Source organism: Mus caroli, unplaced genomic scaffold (assembly GCF_978045245.1).
Source record: "Mus caroli unplaced genomic scaffold, Mus_caroli_1 scaffold_15, whole genome shotgun sequence".
Classification (NCBI taxonomy): domain Eukaryota; kingdom Metazoa; phylum Chordata; class Mammalia; order Rodentia; family Muridae; genus Mus; species Mus caroli.
In genome coordinates, this window is record NW_028227270.1 from 21,473,318 (window position 1) to 21,492,960 (window position 19,643).

Here is a 19,643-nt window from a genome sequence, read left to right on the forward strand (position 1 = left end):
AAGAGACTGTTTGTATACTGAAAATAAACAATCAGTGGCTGAAAGAAAATCAGCTAATGAGATTTCAGTGTCAGGAGAGCTGGTGGGCATATAGGGTTGCAGGTCAACTTTGAGCATGAATGCCAAGTTAGGAGTTCCAGGGGTTTAATCCTACTCAAGTTCAAGGAAAGAATTTGTGTCAGATTAACCAGGCTCTGAAGAGAGTTGATTAAAGAGAAAAATGCCAAATCACTTGAAAAAAATGTTCTTAACTGTTAAAATAATACATGTTAATTATTTGAAAAGAACTTTACAAATAAATTCCTTCATTATACCAGGAATCCAGTTTAAGTGCTTATTGGGCATCAGTTATGGGTAAGGCAGTTGAGATTCAACAAGAACAAGGCGGATAATCAGCTGCCCTTCAGATGCTCAAGTTTTAGCAGCAAGGGAGGTGGTAATATGGTAATATGATGATTGTGTGAAGCAGACAACTCATATGGGAGAACATAAGGCCTGTGGGGGGAAAATGGCACAAAATGAAGAGAAAAGAGAGCTGAGGTAATATGGAAGGGGCTGAGGTCTAACTGGAAAGGGTGGTTAGGGTAGATCTCTTCAGAAAGATGGCATAGAGAGAGGCTTTAGATACAGTCGGGTAGGATGTTAGACAGAGTCGGACCAGCACACCAGCTCTGGGGTGAGAAAACTCTCCCAAGGATCAAATGAGCCAGGGAGACAGCACACAATGATGAGTTCAGAGAAGCAATGACTACAAGAACATGCAGAAAACAAGGGTCTCCTGCTGGAGGGTTTCCAGCAGTGATACAAGAGAACCCAGCTTTACATTTAAAAAATCTTATTCTAGCATCTACAAGGATTAGATTGTTGAGGGGAAGGGGGAAAGTAGTGAGACCAAAGAGGAGACTCACACAGTAAGCCAAGTGAGAGAGGATGGTGGTTCCTGACACTTGGGTCAGGTTGGAGGTAGTGGAGACAGAAAGTAAGAGAGGTATTGTCATCTTGGAATATCTTGGTCAGAGCTGGCAGGATCACTGGTAGACATGTAGGCTATAAAAAAGGAGAGAAAAAGATGAACCAAGTCTTCTAGATAGAGCAACAGGGAGAATGACTTTACCGTCAATAGTGATGGGTATGACAGCATTACCGAGGGAGATATCAGTGGCTCAGTTGTGGGCATGTTGAGATCAAGACCTTGAATGTAGATGTTGAGTAGGTAGTTGGATGGGTGGAGCTGGAGTGTGGGAGTGAGGCTAGGTTGGGTTGTTGGATTTGGACGGGGCTTTGATGGGGTTATCCAAAGAATAACAAATATCACCAAATCCTATCACTTAGAGATAGCCAAAGTTAATATTCTAGTAATTTTAATTTCTTCTTCAGATTTCACTTACTAGTACAGAATTAAGTAATGCACACCTTAGTTTCTGACACCGTAACGCTTCATAGCAAGGCTGCTAACATTCAGTGGCATATAACACACATTTGCCTCTCCTCCTCATGGGTCTGTGTGTTGGCTGAAGTGTCTTTTCTTAGGCTGTGGTTTGATCGGCTTGGTTGAAAGTCTCACTTGGCCTCCTTCCATTCCACTTGTCTTGCATTCCTCTTGGGTCAGCAGCTTCCAAGGACATATTTTTCTTGTGGTGTTGGCAGGAGTGCAAGCGTGGAAGCCGACCCACATAATGCCTCTTAAGGGCTTGGTTTGGACTGACAGGTTGTCACTTTTGCCTATGTTCCCTTCGCCAAACAAGTCAGATGGCCAAACCCACGATTCGTGGAGATGGAAAGGACACTCTGCCTACCCAAGTGCACGGCAAGGTCACATGGCAAGGGAAAAGTGGAAAACTACTGGAGGATCCAATGTAAGCACTATATTATAAAACTCGAAACATAGATTCTTATTTAAAGTATAGATTTGGATAATTGTATGATACCATGTACACTATTTTATACACAAATTTATTCTAAATATATTGTACATTTTCTCTGTATATATGTACATATTCTTTTTATTTTATTTTATTTATATGAGTACACTGTAGCTGTCTTTAGACACACCAGAAGAAGGCATCGGATGCCATTACAGATGGCTGTGAGCCACCATGTGGGTGCTGGGAATTGAACTCAGGACCTCTGGAAGAGCAGTCAGTGCTCTTAACTACTAAGCGATCTGTTTTGCCCCATATGTACCTATTCTAATGCCTGCAACAGATTCTATCATATGGACATACAATAACTTATTTAATGGATCTCCTCTTTATGGACATTTTGATTATTCATGATTTTGCATTAGTAAAAGTAAAACTGAGATGAAGATTTTTTCTGTTTACATCTTTGAAAACGTTTGTGAGTTTTGGTTCAGATCAATCTCTAAAAGTAGAGCACAGGGTCAAAGTGTAAGAAGGGACAGGTACTGAACCATTTTGAGTGGATGTTACTCACAGACCCCTATAAGCTTCTGCTTGCACCCACTGGCACCCATTGCCCATCACACTTTTGCAAATGAAGTGTTAGCATTTGTTTTTCTCTGTGTCAATTGATGAATGGTTGGTTAGTAAAGACAGAGACGTCTTTGCACGTGTAGGGGCCAACTGATAATTCCTTTTGCAAATTGGTAGTTATGTTTTTATTTCTATGGCAGACGATGACCCTACCGGGGCTATTAGCATATTTCTACTTTGTTGAAATAGCTAGGATTGCTTTAGAATTATAGGATGCATCATTTTCCCATTATTATTATAACCAATGGTCACAAACATGGTGGCTTTAAGTAACATAGATCCATTCTTTCCCTGTCCTAGAGACCTGGAGTCCAAAAATGCATCTGCCGGACTAATGAGAAGGTCTGTTGAGCCAGTTGTCCCGGAAACTCGAGGTAAGAATCTTTCTCCCTCCTTTTCTGGCTTTTATAGGTTTTTTTCTGCATTCTCTGGCTTGTAGCCCCTTACTCAGGTGGCACCAAACACCTATCTCTTACTTCTTGACCTGCTGTGATTAAGGAGAACACAGAGCCCTACAAATTTCAATGAAATCCATTTTCTAGAAAATTAGTTTTCATAGAGTATGGTTGATTAGGTAACACTATCTTTGGTAAACCATTATTTAACTTTCTAAAACTATTTTATTATTTTTGGTTAATATGTGTGTGTTTATGTGCATGCAAGCACAAGCCATGTGTCTGTTTGTCACATGCTGGTGCCTGAAGAGGCCAGAAGTGCCCCCTGGAACTGAAGATACAGGCTACTATAAGCCACCCAGTATGGGTGCTAGGAAGTGAAGTTGGGTCCCCTGGAAGAACAGCATGTACCCGTCTCTCCAGTCCCTCCTCAACAGCTCTTTGCTTTTGATAGTATAACCAACTGCTATTATTTTTCTTTATAATCTCTTGTTTGCCACCCTCCCCCAAAGCTTTCCCACCCCCTTTCTGCATCTAAAGTTTATTCTACGATGTTTATAGTTTGGGTTCTTTATGCATTTATTTGATTATAGCGAAGTTGCTGATTCATTTAGAATTGACTTTGGCCCATTTATTTGTTTTCTAGCCCGTCTTCTTAACGCATCATGAATAATCTGTATTCTCCCCAGAGATCTGAAATGCTATCTTTATTATGTCCAATTCCACTTGGGAGTTCACTTTCGAGTTTTTAATCTGGGTTTTATGTTTTACTTTTCTATCTCTTTTTTTTTTTATATGATTATCAAAACATTTTTACAAGTCATAGATCGTATCTAGGAAGTCAAATGAGACTGCTCATTATTCCTTTTCTGACTTCTTTGGCTCTTTTTACATTATAAAAAGTTGTGAAATGGTGCCTACACACACACACACACACACACACACACACACGCAGCTTTATTTTTTTAATATGCCTTACTAGCTCAATGTAGGGCCTTTAAGTCTGATCTTACTGCTTCCCCCATCATGGCGATTTTGTCTCTTTCCCTCTCATTTCTTGCCTGGGAATCCCAAAAGTCCCACCTCTTTTGCCTTGCTCAGCCATTGGCTATTGGCTCTTTGTTGACCAATCAAAAACGAATTGGGAATAGGGACCTTCAGCGTCTGGACTTGCAGATTCCCTTGTGATTTTAGGAGCCGAATTAAGACAAAGCATTAGAAACAATCTCCAACAAGAACATCCTTCAAAACGCAACCAAAATAAACCCAAACCAAAACGTTCCAAGCTGTGCCCCTCTTAGGATTTTCAAAGGCATTACACTTTCTGGACTAATGTGGGATAGCTGGAATCTTGGTACCGTTGATTCTGTCTAATGCAGCCTTGATCTCTCCTCTGATTGGTTCTTTTATATGCTTGTATTGACTTTTGCAGCAGGCACAGGACACATAGGTCACTAGAGCCCCGCCCCCTCGCACCCGTGCCTCTTGAGACCCACTCACACAGTTTTATTTCTGGACTAGAGTCTGAAGCATTTATCTGGGTACTTCACCCCAAACACATTCCTGTCTCAGTTCTTCTTCAGTACAGTCCTCCCTCGTTCCTGCCAAGTTGCTGACTGGCATTAAGTACTGCCGGGGAGTCAGTGTTGGTTTTTGCCTACAGACATCTATTTTTGGGAAATATAAACAAGAGAGGCAGTATTAAAGTTCGGTATATAGGCTCTTTTCTTTTTCTTTTTTTAATTAGGTATTTTCCTCGTTTACATTTTCAATGCTATCCCAAAAGTCCCCCATACCCACCCCCCCATCCCCTACCCACCCACTCCCCCTTTTTGGCCCTGGGGTTCCCCTGTACTGGGGCATATAAAGTTTGCAAGTCCAATGGGCCTCTCTTTGCAGTGATGGCCGACTAGGCCATCTTTTGATACATATGCAGCTAGAGTCAAGAGCTCTGGGGTACTGGTTAATTCATAATGTTGTTCCACCTATAGGGTTGCAGTTCCCTTTAGCTCCTTGGGTACTTTCTCTAGCTCCTCCGTTGGGGGCCCTGTGATCCATCCAATAGCTGACTGTGAGCATCCACTTCTGTGTTTGCTAGGCCCCGGCACAGTCTCACAAGAGACAGCTATATCTGGGTCCTTTCAGCAAAATCTTGCTAGTGTATGCAATGGTGTCAGCGTTTGGAAGCTGATTATGGGATGGATCCGTACATATGGCAATATAGGCTCTTTTCAATTAATATATTTTTAATTTTATTTTATTTAAAAGAGTTCTAATTCTGGGTGGCCCAAACCCAGTCAATGTCTGTAATGTTTCAGAAATGGTTGCTATAGGAGGCATGAGTTAGCCAGTCTCAAGTCCAGTCCAACCTGGTCAGTATTTTCCCTGCCTCTCATCAGTGTTGATGGCATTGTTTTGATGAAATCATTTTGACCTGGGGATGTTTCCATGTCCACTAAAAACAAATAGCTCCTCTTGTGAACATGTCCTTCAGAGGACATGCACAGATGCAAAGAGAGTTTTGCACAGGCTCATTTGCTGCAGAACCATCTGTAATCTGGAAGAGCTGAGTAACCCAAGTGTTAGTACAGAGATGGCCAAGCAGTCTGTCCGATGTATTGTACGAATGTGAAAGCGAGAGCAGCAAGTTAGTGTTCTGTTTTTCTTTAAAACTGACAGGGAGATGTGCATGCACGTGTGCATGAGTACGTGTGTGCGTGTGTGTGTGTGTGCGTGTGTGTGTGTGTGTGTGTGTGTGTGTGAGAGAGAGAGAGAGAGAGAGAGAGAGAGAGAGAGAGAGAGAGAGAGAGAGAGAGAGATATGAGAAGGCTTCTCACAGTGGAGCTGTTTTGATTCAAGACAAATTTGAATAATGAGGATTCACAGCCTATTCTAGTTTTTGTCTCTCAAGGCAAGGTCTCACTATAAAGTCCAGGTTAGCTTCAGACTTGCTGCGTAGCTCAGGCTGGGTTCAAACTAAGCAAGCCTCTTGCTTTGGCTTCCCCAGTGCTGGTATCCAATGCTGGCTGCCAGTCTATTCGATTTCTTTCCCTTTTTCTTTTCTTCTTCTTCTTCTTCTTCTTCTTCTTCTTCTTCTTCTTCTTCTTCTTCTTCTTCTTCTTCTTCTTCTTCTTCTTCTTCTTCCTCTTCCTCTTCCTCTTCCTCTTCCTCTTCCTCTTCCTCTTCCTCTTCCTCTTCCTCTTCCTCTTCCTCTTCCTCTTCCTCTCCTCCTCCTCCTCCTCCTTCTTCTCTTCTTCTTCTTCTTCTTCTTCTTCTTCTTCTTCTTCTTCTTCTTCTTCTTCTTCTTCTTCTTCTTCTTCTTCTTCTCTTCTTCTCTATTTCTTTATCCTCCCTCCTTCCCTCCCTTCTGTTCATAAACTATAAACTACAGATATCTTCACCCCGTCTCAGATCCCTCTGTGGTAACCAACATTACCCCGGCCCACATAACTTGTCTAATCCTTACCCTGTTGTGAAAGGACACCTGTTCACATGTTAGTTTGATGATTTAAATTTGATGCAGCTATTATGAGTAGGTAGTTCAAAATGCCACTTCTATTTTTCTCTCTTTCTCTTTTTCTGTTACCAGTTCAACAGCTCACACATTTATGGGAGACAGAACTAAGTCTCTACCTACACTGAGAAAGCTGTGAGATTTTGGTGCAAGAATACATTCACATACACGTGTATGCATTCAGCCGACAGAGTAGACACTTGCTTTAATGGCCTGGCTCCTTTGCTGGCCCTGATCACCTTGTATGTAGACCACTCATGGTGGTGGTTAATTACCAGGGAGGCTGTCAGCTCAGCTTGGGGTTTCCAGCAGTGGTGTTAGCATGGCTCCCATTCCTATCAATGTGGTTGGAATGTTGAACAAGGGAGCAGAGTGCAGAAGGAACAACAGACTTTCTAGCTGCCCTTCGGATGGAGACAGGTGGGACTCTTTCTTGCTACCAGCAATAGGCTCAAGGAGAAGATGTCTTGAATGAGCCTGTTAGCCATTGGCTGGAATGGCCTTCACCTTCAAAGATTCCACAAGCTGAGGAAGAAGTACACTCGGCAAATAGCCATCGTGGCTTGTCTAACCAGAAGGTGTGGCGCTGAGTCCTGACTGGTTGCGCATTGGATTATTGGCTGCATGTGCTTTGCTGGGTTGTATCCTTTCAGCCCAGGGGTATAAATTTGATAAAAATGAAAAGTGATAAAGGTGATAAAATGAGGTGATAAAAATGAAAAGTCCCACTTTGAAGTTGAATAGTGTGAGCTGATAAATGTGCCAGTGTGGGAGGTGGGGCAGTGGGGTGTTACTGAGGACACAGGCAGAGTTTATTGGTCCCTTTCCTTAGGTTTTGGTTAGTCTTTGCAGGGTATCTACGGCTATAAAAAGATACTTGGGAACTGCAGAAATAAAACAATGATGTAATTCTAGCCTCTTGGGTCCTTGGCTGAACCAGACGAAGCTCTCCCTGGGAAATTAGGTTGTCCAATGAGTAGAAAAATGTGTGTGTGTGTGTGTGTGTGTGTGTGCATGTGTTATGTAGTAAAGATATATGCTATATTTGTGTGGGTGTGTGCATATGCATACAGAGGCCTAATGTTGATGTCAAGTGTCTTTCTCAATCACAGGTCATCTTGGATTCTTGAGTCAGGATCTCTTACTGGATCTGGAGCTTATAAATTATTAGCCAGGCTGCCTGGTCATCAAGACCTGGAGAACCTCCTGTCCCTGCCTCCCCAGTACTGGAATCCCAGACACATACTGCTACACCAGGGTCTACATGGATGCCAGAGATATGAATGCAGGTTTTTACATTTGTGTAGCAAGCACTTTACCCACTGAGCCATTTCCATAGCCCTTGTTCTAATTTGGGGTATGTTACACCTCAAAGTGGATGCCTGATACCCTACCATGTTAAAGTCACTCTTTGAGAGTGATACTGCTGTTGATTAAAATATCCATGGGCATTAAGATAGTGCCCTTGGATAGTGTCCTTGCTTAGTGGCCGTGGGTGGGAGCTAGACTGGAGGGTGCATGAGATGGGCCAGGGAGTGAGAGGCTCCCTCATCCTTTATCTGGCATGGAGCCAGATAAATAACACAATACAGAAAACAGCTGCAGGACCAGGGAGGTGGCTCGGCACTTAAGAACACGTGTTGCTCTTGAAGAGGACCCAGATTCAATGCCCAGTGCCCACATCGAAGGCTCGCAACTTTGTAACTGTCTGTAACTCCAATTGCAGAGAATCTGAGCCCCAAGGTACCAGTACGTACATGATACATACACATACATGCAGGCCAAAGAGTTATACACATAAAAATAATAAAATAAACAAACTTAAAGAATAAAAAGAAAGAAAGAGAGAGAGAGAGAGAGAGAGAGAGAGAGAGAGAGAGAGAGAGAGAGAGAGAGAGAGAAAGAAAGAAAGAAAGAAAGAAAGAAAGAAAGAAAGAAAGCGTTCGCTGGAAAGGGTGGAAGAGAGCCTGTGGCAATTTCACGTGCTTTTCTTGCTTGCTCAGAATTTGTGCAGGAAATTCTGCATGGAAGGGGAACAGGAGAGATTAAGACATGGATTTGTATTATAGCTTGCATTGCAAACTCTTCCTGGGGCTTTCCTGCTGAGGCCTTGTTTCCCTGGCTGACACATATTGTCACATATTGTCAGTAGAGATCTTTGGATTTTGTAGTTAAAAACTTCAGTGTCGGGCCATGCTTAACATCTGCAAGGTAGCAGCCAGGTTTAGAGATGCCCACTTATTTGAAATAAAACATGGGGAACCTGTCACATCTTGGCATGGCTCTGCTGCTCTGTCTCAAGAGATTGTGATGCAGATAGTGCTGAAGAATTGGAAATGTAGCCAATTAACTTTTATGATTTGATATTACAGTGACACTCCATGTGGATAAACACCATGTGTTCATGTTTGGATAAAAAGCCATCTTTTTCCCTTGAACAAAAGGCTCTTTCGTGGTCGTGGTGACAGAGTGGCAAGCAATCACTAGGTGTTGCTAAGGGAGGTGAGCTTGGCTTTTGTTTCTGTGATCATTATTTTCACATTCACATCAAAATTAGACAACTGTGCAGAACTTTTTTGATTAGTAGTATAGCAGTGTTAAATAGGGTGGTCTTCCATGCAAAACTGTGGGCTTCACAGAGAAGCAGTCTGTCATCCATCCATTTAATACTCATGGAGCCTTTGAAGAGACAGGTGCATGGCATGCTGGGAATTTAGGATGCTGTGATGAGTAAGAACAGACCCAATCCCAGCCCTCTTGCTCAGGGCGCATGGAAGAGACAAATGTTCATCAAATACCACAACAATAAACATATTACTTTAAAGCTTGGCAAGTTCTAAGAAAACAGGCATGCAGTTGTGTCAAAGCACACAACAGAGGAGAGGAAGTTTAAGCTGTGATAAGAGGGATGCATAGGGCCAAGCAGGCGAGGGACTGTTTGAGGGGCTGGCAGAGATAAAGAGGGATGGTACGTGGAGTGTTTCAAATGGAAAAAACTTGAAGAAATTGGAAAGGCCCTCATCTTCCACTGAATCTTTTTTTCTAATTCAACTTTGGCCATGTCCTTGACCTCAAATGTACCTTGAGTTTCTTATTTGGAGAAAAGAAAAAGGAGCTTTTGATACTAGCTTCTTATCCCTAATTGATCAAAGCCGAGCAAACCTTTGAATTGAGAATGAAAGGTAGGTGATGGCATAAGCTTTGCCAAAAGCTACTTCTTGGGAAAAAAAAATTCCTAGCTTGGTCCTGAGCTGAACTTTATCACACAATAAATGCCTAAGTTTCTTTAATTGTGTTTTGTTCTGTGATGGAATTGTATTTGGACCAGCGCTTAGCTCCTCTGAGGGAGAATTACGCACTTCATTAGCCCTCTGGTCTGCCTGGCTCTCATGAGTCATCAGGCCAGCTGAGCTGGGTAAACCCATTATAGTCTAGAGTACAGACAGAGATTTTGCTCTTTGAAAGGTAATTGCTCAGCAAACCAAAACAACCCACCTCCACTGCCATGTTTTAAAAGAACCCACTTTGTTTTCAGGCTGAGGTTTACCTGAATAGATGTGTCTAGCCATGGGCTAATTTGATTTTGTGAGGAATCCATTTGAGAAGCAGCTCAGAGGTGGGCCTGTGGGAATTGGGAGTTCTTCCACTCTGGTTTCTGAATTCTTACAGATTTTCCTATAGAGTTTAGACTCTGGTTGTTTTTGAACCAGGGTGGATGGATGCCAATGAAAAGAAGTCCTTATGTAGACAGGCATTTTAGTACAGAAACAAGGCCACCTTTTACCAAGAGGCTGCCACAGTAGGAAGAGGTTCAATTCAGGGATTAGAAGCCTGTGTTTGCAACAGAGGCCCAAGGTGATGCTTCACAAGAGGTCAGGCAGGGCTACTGGCTCCCTCAGCTGGAAGCAGTTGCTTTTTAGGTGATTTTATTTGTCCTTGAGAAAGGGGACTCTGAGATGGCCTTTCCTGCTCACTAAAGGAACAGATCCATCCATCACTATTGAGCGAGGGCTTGTCACTGTGGAAGAGATGTGGGCGACCAGCTACCTCAGCCTCCAGCCTCTCAGCCTCCAGCCTATTAGCTCTGGACGTGGAGGGCTGAGAAAAGCAGAAGGGCAGGAGATAGGCTAAAATTAGCATGGGAGGGAGATGGAACTGAAGCTTCTCTCCTGGTGGTGTTTGGATTCACAGCTCCTATCAGATAACGGTCCTACTGATTATAACAATTTGGGGGCATTGGAAGTAATTATCCTTGACTGCTAGGTTGGGAAATGAGAAGCCACCCTTCTGAGGGTTACCAACTCAGGCTGACCTTTGGGTGGTCTGCCTACTAAATTAGGCTTCTGCCACAAATGGAGCCCAGTGGCTGTTGTATCAACCATCACTCAGCACATCTCTTCTCATGACATATGGGACTGACAATGATCTCTAAGGGAACCACAAGAACTGGTTCTCAGCTTGCTGGGAAAATTAAATCATTTAAGAATATGTTAGGGAGGCCATCTTTCCTTCCAACTGCCCAACGAAGAGTGGCTAGGACTGTAAACTCAAGTCCCCCGGGTGTGCCTTAAATCTTAGCCTCTCCCCGATGAGATTCTTCTGTGATCCTCAGTTTCCTTACATTTAAAATGGGTGCAACTATACCAATCCTATTGAGGGGCTGAAATTGTAGAATAAGTGTATGTTTTCTCAGGCCTTTCTTGTAATCAACAATACAGGTGAACATTGGTAGTATTAGCCAATTCACATGTATCAAATGTCTGTCATATATTATGTATTGCGATAGATCATGACATGTGAGTGCATCTCACTCATGCCAGAGGTCACAGGCAAAATATAATTAGAACTCAAAGGAGAGAGCAGATGATGACAAAGAGTTCAAAGGTCACTGAGACGCCTTTAGTCACAAAAGGCTTCCTGGAAGAAGTAGACATTAGCTGGGTTGGGATGGTATGGAACTTAGGATTCTCCTCTTGCCACCATGTCCCCACGCATAAAGAAACACCCTGGTCCTGGAGGCTAAATGGGAGGGGCCCTGGAAGATCGTAAGTCCAGTCCAGGAGCATGGTCTTCTTAGGATGTAATTCTCAGGTATTACATTGCTCTCGGCTCAGCCGCCAGCTACACGTAGGATGATTCACCTGCCTACAGATGACACAGCTTTCTTCATGGCAGCTTCCTTGGTTGAGTGAGAGACAACCAACTCTTTCTTTGAGACTTAGTTCATTCAGTTGTGTTACCAATGTCATCAGATACATCCTATTAACTAAGTGCCGAAGACAAAGGGATAAAAAGGCTTGAAAACCAACCTTCATCTTTCTTTGGGTACCTAAGTGTGGAGTCTTTGGATTGCAGATGGAGGCAACAGTGTAAGTCTCTGCAGGGCCAGACTTTCATGACCACGACTGCTACACTGATGGCAAAGGGGGTGGAATACTGAGGAGCCTTGGTCTATAGCAATGAGCACTGGGACCCTGCAATCTAGCTCATTCTCTCCCCACCCCCTCTCTGCCTCCGTGCTGACCTTTTCCGTTGGAAGGGTCCATTTCTACTCCTTTCCTTACAGAAGCCACGTAGAGAGTACTTCTGGGATCATCCCCCTTTTGTTTAGTCTTTCCTAGCTATCAACCTGACTGGTCAGTGCCTGGGACTTCTCTCTGAACTGTATTTACCTATGGGCAGGGTCAGTGTGCCTAAAGGCATGGTTCCATTCCACACTGGCTTGCTGCCATCTGTGCTCAGTGAAGGTTGGTCTCCTCCATTCTTGCCCGTGATGTCCCCTGCTGTAGAGTGTGGCCTTCTTCTAGTTCTTTCTGTCGGGCCCTTATCCAAGTGGGTGAGCCAGGACTGCTGTTGTGACTGTGATGCAGCTTGGGTTGGACCCTTCTTTCTCTCCCAAGATCTAGGATAAAGAAAGAAGGGTCAGGCCAGGCAGTGGTGGCACATGCCTTTAATCCCAGCACTTGGGAGGCAGAGGCAGGTGCACTTCAGAGTTCAAGGCCAGCCTAGTCTACAGAGTGAGTTCCAGGACAGCCAGGGCTACCCAGAGAAACCCTGTCTCGAAAAACAGAAACAAAAACAAAAAAAGAAGGAATGGTCAGGAAGATAGAAGACTATTTTAGCCTAAAGTTTTTTTTTTTTCCTCTCCAAATCTTATGGAGTTTCATGGTTGTCCTTTCACTAGTCTGGTGGATTTTGTGGAGGCCATGCATCTGCTACATTGCCAGCCGGAGCACGGTAAGTCACACTCCATCTCAGTAAGCACACACTGAAGAAGGGTTCCACATGAGACTCAATTTTAGGGTCAGGTAATTGGGAATGTTTATCATCTGGTCGAGTTCACTGCTGGGTAACTATGGCAGAGCAAAGGTGATGTTTTCACAAAGGCCACTCCTATGCAGTCTCCTCTGGGCACGTGGGAATCTATATTTCTCAACCCCAATGAAATCTGGTGGCCCGTGGCTAGTGTTGGGCAGGTAGAGTGGAACATCCCAGTCTGCCTGAGGTGGTGAGGAAAGCCACTCTAATTCTCTGTTTTAGTGACATGCAGACATCTTCCAGATGATGAACTGCTAATTGGTCTTGGACAGGAGCTTCGTGGAGAGCTAATTGGCTACAGAGAAGTCTGTGAGTGAACACTGTGGCTGGTGTTCTGATTTGAGTGGGACAAGCCTCCCATAGACTCATGTGTTTGAATACTTGGTCTCCTACTGATGTCACTGCTTTGGGATATGGAACCTTGAGGAGGTGGATCGTTGCTGGAGAAAAACAGCTCAGTGGTGCAAGGTCTTGCAGTTTTATTGCATGGCCCTACTTCCTGTCTGCCATCTGCTTCCTGGATGTGGCAACAGTATGGTTAGCATATGATCTCAATGTTATGCTTCCCCCCACCATGATGGAATTTATTTCTTTATAAACAGTGCTCCCTCCCCAGTCCCTTCTTTTGGGAAATGGCTTTTTGACCATTATTTGGCCATAGCAACAAGTAAAGTAACTCGTACGGTTGAGATATTTCATTGAGATTTTTGTTACTGTGCTGTAATCTAGTGTATTCTGACAAATACAGAAATCTTATGTGCAAATATTACTTCCTATTTTCCATGGTCATGGCTCTTTTACAACAAAGACTTCTTTTAGAAACTTTTAGTATGTGTGTACGTGTGCATGTGTGTGTGCGTGTGTGTGTGTGTGTTTGCGTGCGTGCACGTGAGCATGTATGCCCGCACCAGAGTGCACAGACATGAGTATGGTCTATTCTTTCCTTTTCCTGTGTGAGTCTGGGGCTCAAACTCAGGTCATCTGGCTTGAAAGAATGGGCCTTTACCTGCTAAACCACCCCACTGGCCCACAGCTAAGGTTTCTGCAGCTGGGAGTTAGGATGACTCAGCCTTTTTCCTCTCTGCTTACTGCTTTTTTCTTTCATCCCTGCACTTTTAGAAACCAGTGGAAGGAAGTAAACATTCTGTTGCCGTGCTAGTTAGGGTTTTGCAAACTTGACAAAAGCCAAGGTCATCTGTGAAGAAGAAACCTCAATTCAGAAGATGGCTCCATCATACTGACCTGTAGGCAAATCTCTGGGGGACATTTTCACTAACGATGATGTGGGAGGACTAAGCCTACTGTGGGGGGCGCTAATCCTTAGCAGATGGTCCTGTGCTGTAAAATTCAAAAAGCAAGCCATGTAGAGCATGGCAGTCAGCAGCATTTTCCATGGTCTCTGTTTCAGTCTTCGCCTGAGTTCCTGCCCTGACTGCCCTTCGTGTTGAACCGGGAGTTGTAAGATGAAATGAACCCTTTCCTTCATGAGTTGCTTTGGTCATAGTTTTTATCTCAGAAGTACAAGCAAACTAAGACAACTGCTTAAAACAACGAAAGTAAATGTAAGATAAAAGGGAATATACTTGTTTTAGGCACACTTGTCTAATTCTATGAAAATGGCTGAAGTTTCTCAACTCAGACTCAATGTAACAATATCTGAAATTCTCCATCAGAGGGAGGATTCAGTCTCTGCAGGTCATGGATAATCTCATAAGAGATTTCAGTGATCAAAATCACTATGGTAATCAGTTGGTATCCACACTCCATTCAGATGAAATTCTTAAATGCAGGCCCAGAGGCTAAGCATGTAGCTCTGCTGATAATTTGCCCAGCATGTGGGAAACCCTGGGTTCAGTCTTCCACACTTGGCCATGGTGGTGTGTGCCTAAAATCTCAACTTTCTGGACGCAGAGGCAGGAGGATCAGGAATTCAAGATCAGCCTCTGCTACAGAGTGAGTTTGAGCCTGGTCTTGTATATCTGAGACCCCATTTCAGAACTCAAATCAAATCAGACCTAAGAAATCAGACTGAAATTCCCTCCCACCCTGGAAGTCTTTAGAACCTCTTGTCTACCACAGTGGATTTACCACTGTAACTTAACAGCACCAAACACCAGCCCACGCCAACTCAAATTAATGATCAAGGAAGGGATTGGGTTGACACCAGTCATCCATGTAGAGGCCTCTCTTCTTGACCCTGAAATTTACAGAATGGTTGACACCTGCTGTGTGAAAATGCAAAAGCTTGGAGCAGTCTGAATGTGAGCTTAGCAGTTAGTTAATTGACAGTCTGTGGGTAGGTTCACCAGAGGCTCTGGTTCCATCCTAAAACAGAGAGTTGGATGTCCACACATTGCAAGAGTCTGTCAAGTTGCCACGTCTCCATACAGGTGAGATTTATAGGCATTAGTAGAGGTTTATGTCCATATCTGTTGAGTCTTTTTTTGGGGGGGGCATAAAATACCATTAGCTTAGATACTATTGTTTACCTAGTGAAAAATTATGAAATTAAGCCAGGCGGTGGTGGTGATCCCAGCACTTGGGATGCAGAGGCAGGCGGATCTCTGTGAGTTTGAGGCCAGCCTGGTCTACATAGAGAGAGAGAGAGAGAGAGAGAGAGAGAGAGAGAGAGAGAGAGAGAGAGAGAGTGTCTCTCAATTACAAGCCTACTTATTCAAAGAAGAATTCAAAGAATTACTCCTCTTTGGAGTAATACAGATGCAACTGTCTTATGCAACACCAATGGTGTTTCCTTCCATGTTTTGTTTTTTTTTCTAAATAATGAGAAACAAAAAGCTTTAAAATCAGGTTTTAAACTAAAAGAAAACATTGCCGCGAGAAGGAGATCATCCCTGAGCTGTGCCTTTTGAGATTTACAGTGGGAGACAGTATCTCTTTTCCCTCATACAGTCTAGTAGGATCTGCTGTATCCTTCCATCCTCATGCCTTCCTTTTGACTCCGTTTTTCCAGGGAGGAAGGGTGAAGAGAGGATGAAGCCTCTCTGACACTGGTGGGATGACATGTGAGCCTCCTCTCAGGGCTCTCCCTGGCTTCGAGAGGATCAGGAAACTGAAAACAGAGTTAAGCTTTCTTAACTTCCTGCAACTGGACACATCTCACCTCCTCCGTGGTTAGCTGAAGGTCCTCCTCAGGCTGGACAAAGAAGCAAGGCTTGATATTCTGGCCTATGAACACCAGGGTGGTGGCCCTGGACTCCCCAGGGTGCTTTCTTCCCCTGCTTAGCTCAGAATGAGGCTTTTAAGTTTCTTCCCTGTAGGCTGCTCCTGCAGTCCTGGCTCTGCCTGCCTGGGCAGTTCCTCAGGTCACACTTGCTGCTTTCACTGTTCAAATTCTTTTTTTTTTTTTTTTTTGTAAATTCACATACCTCCTGCTAATTGGTGGATCCTGTACTTCTCCTGTTTGACTCAAGGAGATCCTACTGAGGTGAGCAGAGTTGGAGAATGGAGATGACATCGAGACACAGAGAAGACATTATTAGTAGGGCTCTCATGTCATGGCAGGAAACAGCAGACCCAAGTATGGAATCCAGCTGGTCTGTGCTGATCCAGTCTTTATTCAGCCCCATAAAACCCACTAAGGCTGTAATGTGGGTCCATTTTCCAACACTTGTGAGTTCTAAGCTAAGTGAACTCACTGCCCACATGGAAATCTAACACTCTGGTGGACTGAAGCCTTTGGCTTTAACTTCTGACAAGTGTGTTCATTCCAGATATCACATCATTGCTCTAAACCCTTCTTTCTTTTTTCCTAGTCCAGTTCAATTTTTTTTCCAAGCCAAGTTTCAGTGTAATGCCCCCTGCCCCCACCCCCATGATGCCTTCTCCAGACCCTGCAACCTGCTTGGATAGCTTCCTTGTCAAGGTCAGAGACCAATTTAGAATGTGTACGCTTCTGATTCCATGGGGTTGATATAAACAATCTCTTTCATTTCTCTGAGAACAGAGGCCATGGCTCTAATTTCTGACTTCTCTGTAATTACTAGGCCATTTCTAAGCAAACTGGGTACTCACTGAAAAACCTGGCCTCTTTCATCTTGGGGCTCACAGCCACTTGGATATAAAAAGGCTGGCTGAAGAATGTGGTCAAGACTCCAGTAGCCATGGGGCTTCTGGGCTGCATTAACCTGCTTCACGTGCACGGCATCTAGAGTGTGCCACACTTGGATCTGTGCATCACAGACATAAGTCAGGGTGAACCTAGGGTTTTGCCACAATTCTTAGTTTTGACCTTTCTTTATCTAGTTAGCCATTTTACAAGTCAGAATTCAGGATAAAATTGGTTTACATTTGTTCATAGTGTGGCATCCTTCCTCTGGTTAGCTCAGAATGAGACTTTTAAGTTTCTCCTCTGTAGGCTGCTCCCGCAATCCTGGCTCTGCCAGTCTGGGCATGATCCAAAGTAAGGATCTCAGGCTGGGGTTTGAGACGACTCCTCTCATGCTAACACTCATTAAAGCTGAGCTGGAGAGAAGGATCCATGGGTAAAGTGCCTGCTTCGAAAATATGAGGGTCTGAGTTAGGATTACCAGCACCCACATAAAAAGCGGGGTACAGCAGAGAGTGCCTATAACCCCAGCATGGGGGGCAGGTTCAGTAGAGACCTTATCTGACCTCCATGTGCAAGCACACACATGTGAGCACTCATAAGACACACACAGAAAGAGAGAGACAGAGAAAATTAAATATAGTTCCGTATGATCTTATTGTTGATTTTTACATGTTTTCATTACATTTGTTTGTGTGTTTGAGTGTGTGTGTGTGTGTATGCCATGTCACACATGTGGAAATCAGAGGACAACTTTGAATAAATTTAGTCTCTCCATCATGTGAAGGAGAGAACTGTGCTCAAGGCTTTAGGCTTCAAGGCAGGCGCCTTTACAAGTAGAGCCATCTTGCTTGCCCAATTATGACTACAAGACATAGTCCCAGACAATATAAAGGGAAGACTCAGTGTTAGATATCTGGGAGACTCAAATGTTTTACATTCACATGTGTGCTACACATGATTTGCTTGTCAGGCGCTTTTATCTGGTCCCATAGCTCTTTGCTGCTGAGCCCCTTTTAGGGTGCATTGTTCTGATTGTGTGCTTGAACCATTTAACCAGTGTTACTGCCATTAGTGTTCAGACCCACACTGGAGGCTAGACAATGCTGCAAATTCAGCTTAGCTGAGAAGTTCCTTGGGTTTTCCAAGATTCTTTCCTTGTTTGTTTTCTTGAGAGGACTAACTTCCTCTCAAATCTTAGCTTTGAAAGCCCTCCCCACCCTCCACCCCCCACCCCCACCCCCACCCTGGTAGCTGCAGGAGACAGCTAATTAAGGCTAGGGTGGCTTGGTGGCTCATTAATGCTTTCTGGATTACTAACTGCAAAGGTCAGAGCAGACTGCCACCATCCCAGGGTCATGATGTGAATGGCAGCTGGTCAGGGAAGATAAATATGGCAAGAGGGGCCATGCAGTGAGGTTATTATTACAAGAAGTGTCACCCAGATCATAATGGAATTTAACCGGTGAAAAATCACTTAAATCATGACCTAGCTCAAAAGGAAGATCACCCCTAGCCTCCCAGGATTTATTGCAGCATGGTGATTGTTTGGCTATTAAAATGTCACTTGCAGAATGACATAGTTTGTGATGCTGACTTTAAAAGGAAATCATTTTCAAATTCTTCTCAAAGTATTCCAAGCATTACTGAATGGCCAGTTTATTAGGTCTCTGGAGAAATAATTATGACTTAAAGCCTCTTTAAAATCTCTCTCTCCTCCTCCTCTTTCTCTCTAGCCTCTCTGTCCCCTTTCCCTTCCCTCTATCCATCCCTTCTCTTTCTTCTCCAGGACTCATTGGAGCGACTGTATTGATGAGGACTTCTTTCAGCAGTAAAACTCATTACTGCTTGCCAGTCATCTCCACGGTGCCTCTCCATGGAGGTATTGTCTTACTCCCAGAAGAAGGCCCCCATGAGCCCCAGGAACCCCAACTTCCACTGCTCAAGATGGAATACTGCAGAGTTCAGATCACAGCATCATATGGTTCACAGCCTCCTCCAGACAGCCTCACTGGGCTGTCATTAAAATAACTCCAATGACATGAAAGACAAAGGCAGAGTGGATGTGGGAGGTTACGATGACGTGAGAGGAGGACTAATGGACAACAAATGTGAGACTCCTGGTGGAACCCCTGCTCAAATGGTAAGATGCTGATAGAAGGACAGCTTTTAGACTATGTAAGAGTTGCAGGTGAAAGATTCCGGCGATAATTCACCTTTTGCTCTTTGTTGTAGAGGCAGAGACCAGGGTTTATACCCACAGAGTATATAGCACAGGTGCCTTCTTGAAGGTGCTGATCTATAAAGAAAGAAGCCAAAGTAATTTCCATGAATAACTTTCCCAACCCACATACCATTTTCTTGCATGTAGAGAAGGGACTGACCCTGGGAAACAGCGGGGAGGAGTTAGGAGTGCTTTGTTAAAGACACATTGCCTACAGTTTGACGGGTAGTTTGGGTTCCTGTGGCAGAGATGCTGAGAGAAGGAAGGAAAGCATTTGTTTTAGAAAGGGTCACAGAAAGAGCGGCAGGGGCATACACAACACAAGAGAGTAAAAGTTCTTCTCAAGGATGTGTCCATTGTACACAACCAGGGGTTGGTCTCCTGGGGGACTCCTTGTAGCAGGTTAGACCATGGGTCTCAGAGTTAGCCCAAGCGGGAGGTAAGGAAGCTGGGATGTTTAAATATACCAGCTGCTGTCAGTAAGAAGTCATGGACACTTGGAAATGTTTTCCTGGTACATGTAACCTATGAGGCACATTCAGGTTGTTCTGTGGGTCAGAAGGTCAATGCCTGTGCAAATGAATTTAATTCCTGGAAGGCAGAGGCTCCAAAGTCTTCGGGGTGGGGGTGG

General features: G+C 44.0%; 1 long non-coding RNA gene across 1 annotated transcript; it reads left to right on the forward strand.

The window, feature by feature from the left end:
- The first annotated feature begins 1,781 nt into the window (after positions 1-1,781).
- LOC115029081 (uncharacterized) lies at positions 1,782-18,600 on the forward strand. The gene is made up of 3 exons (XR_003834641.1): positions 1,782-1,856; positions 2,796-2,869; positions 18,525-18,600. It is a non-coding gene; the product is annotated as an uncharacterized LOC115029081 (long non-coding RNA).
- Positions 18,601-19,643: the final 1,043 nt, after the last annotated feature.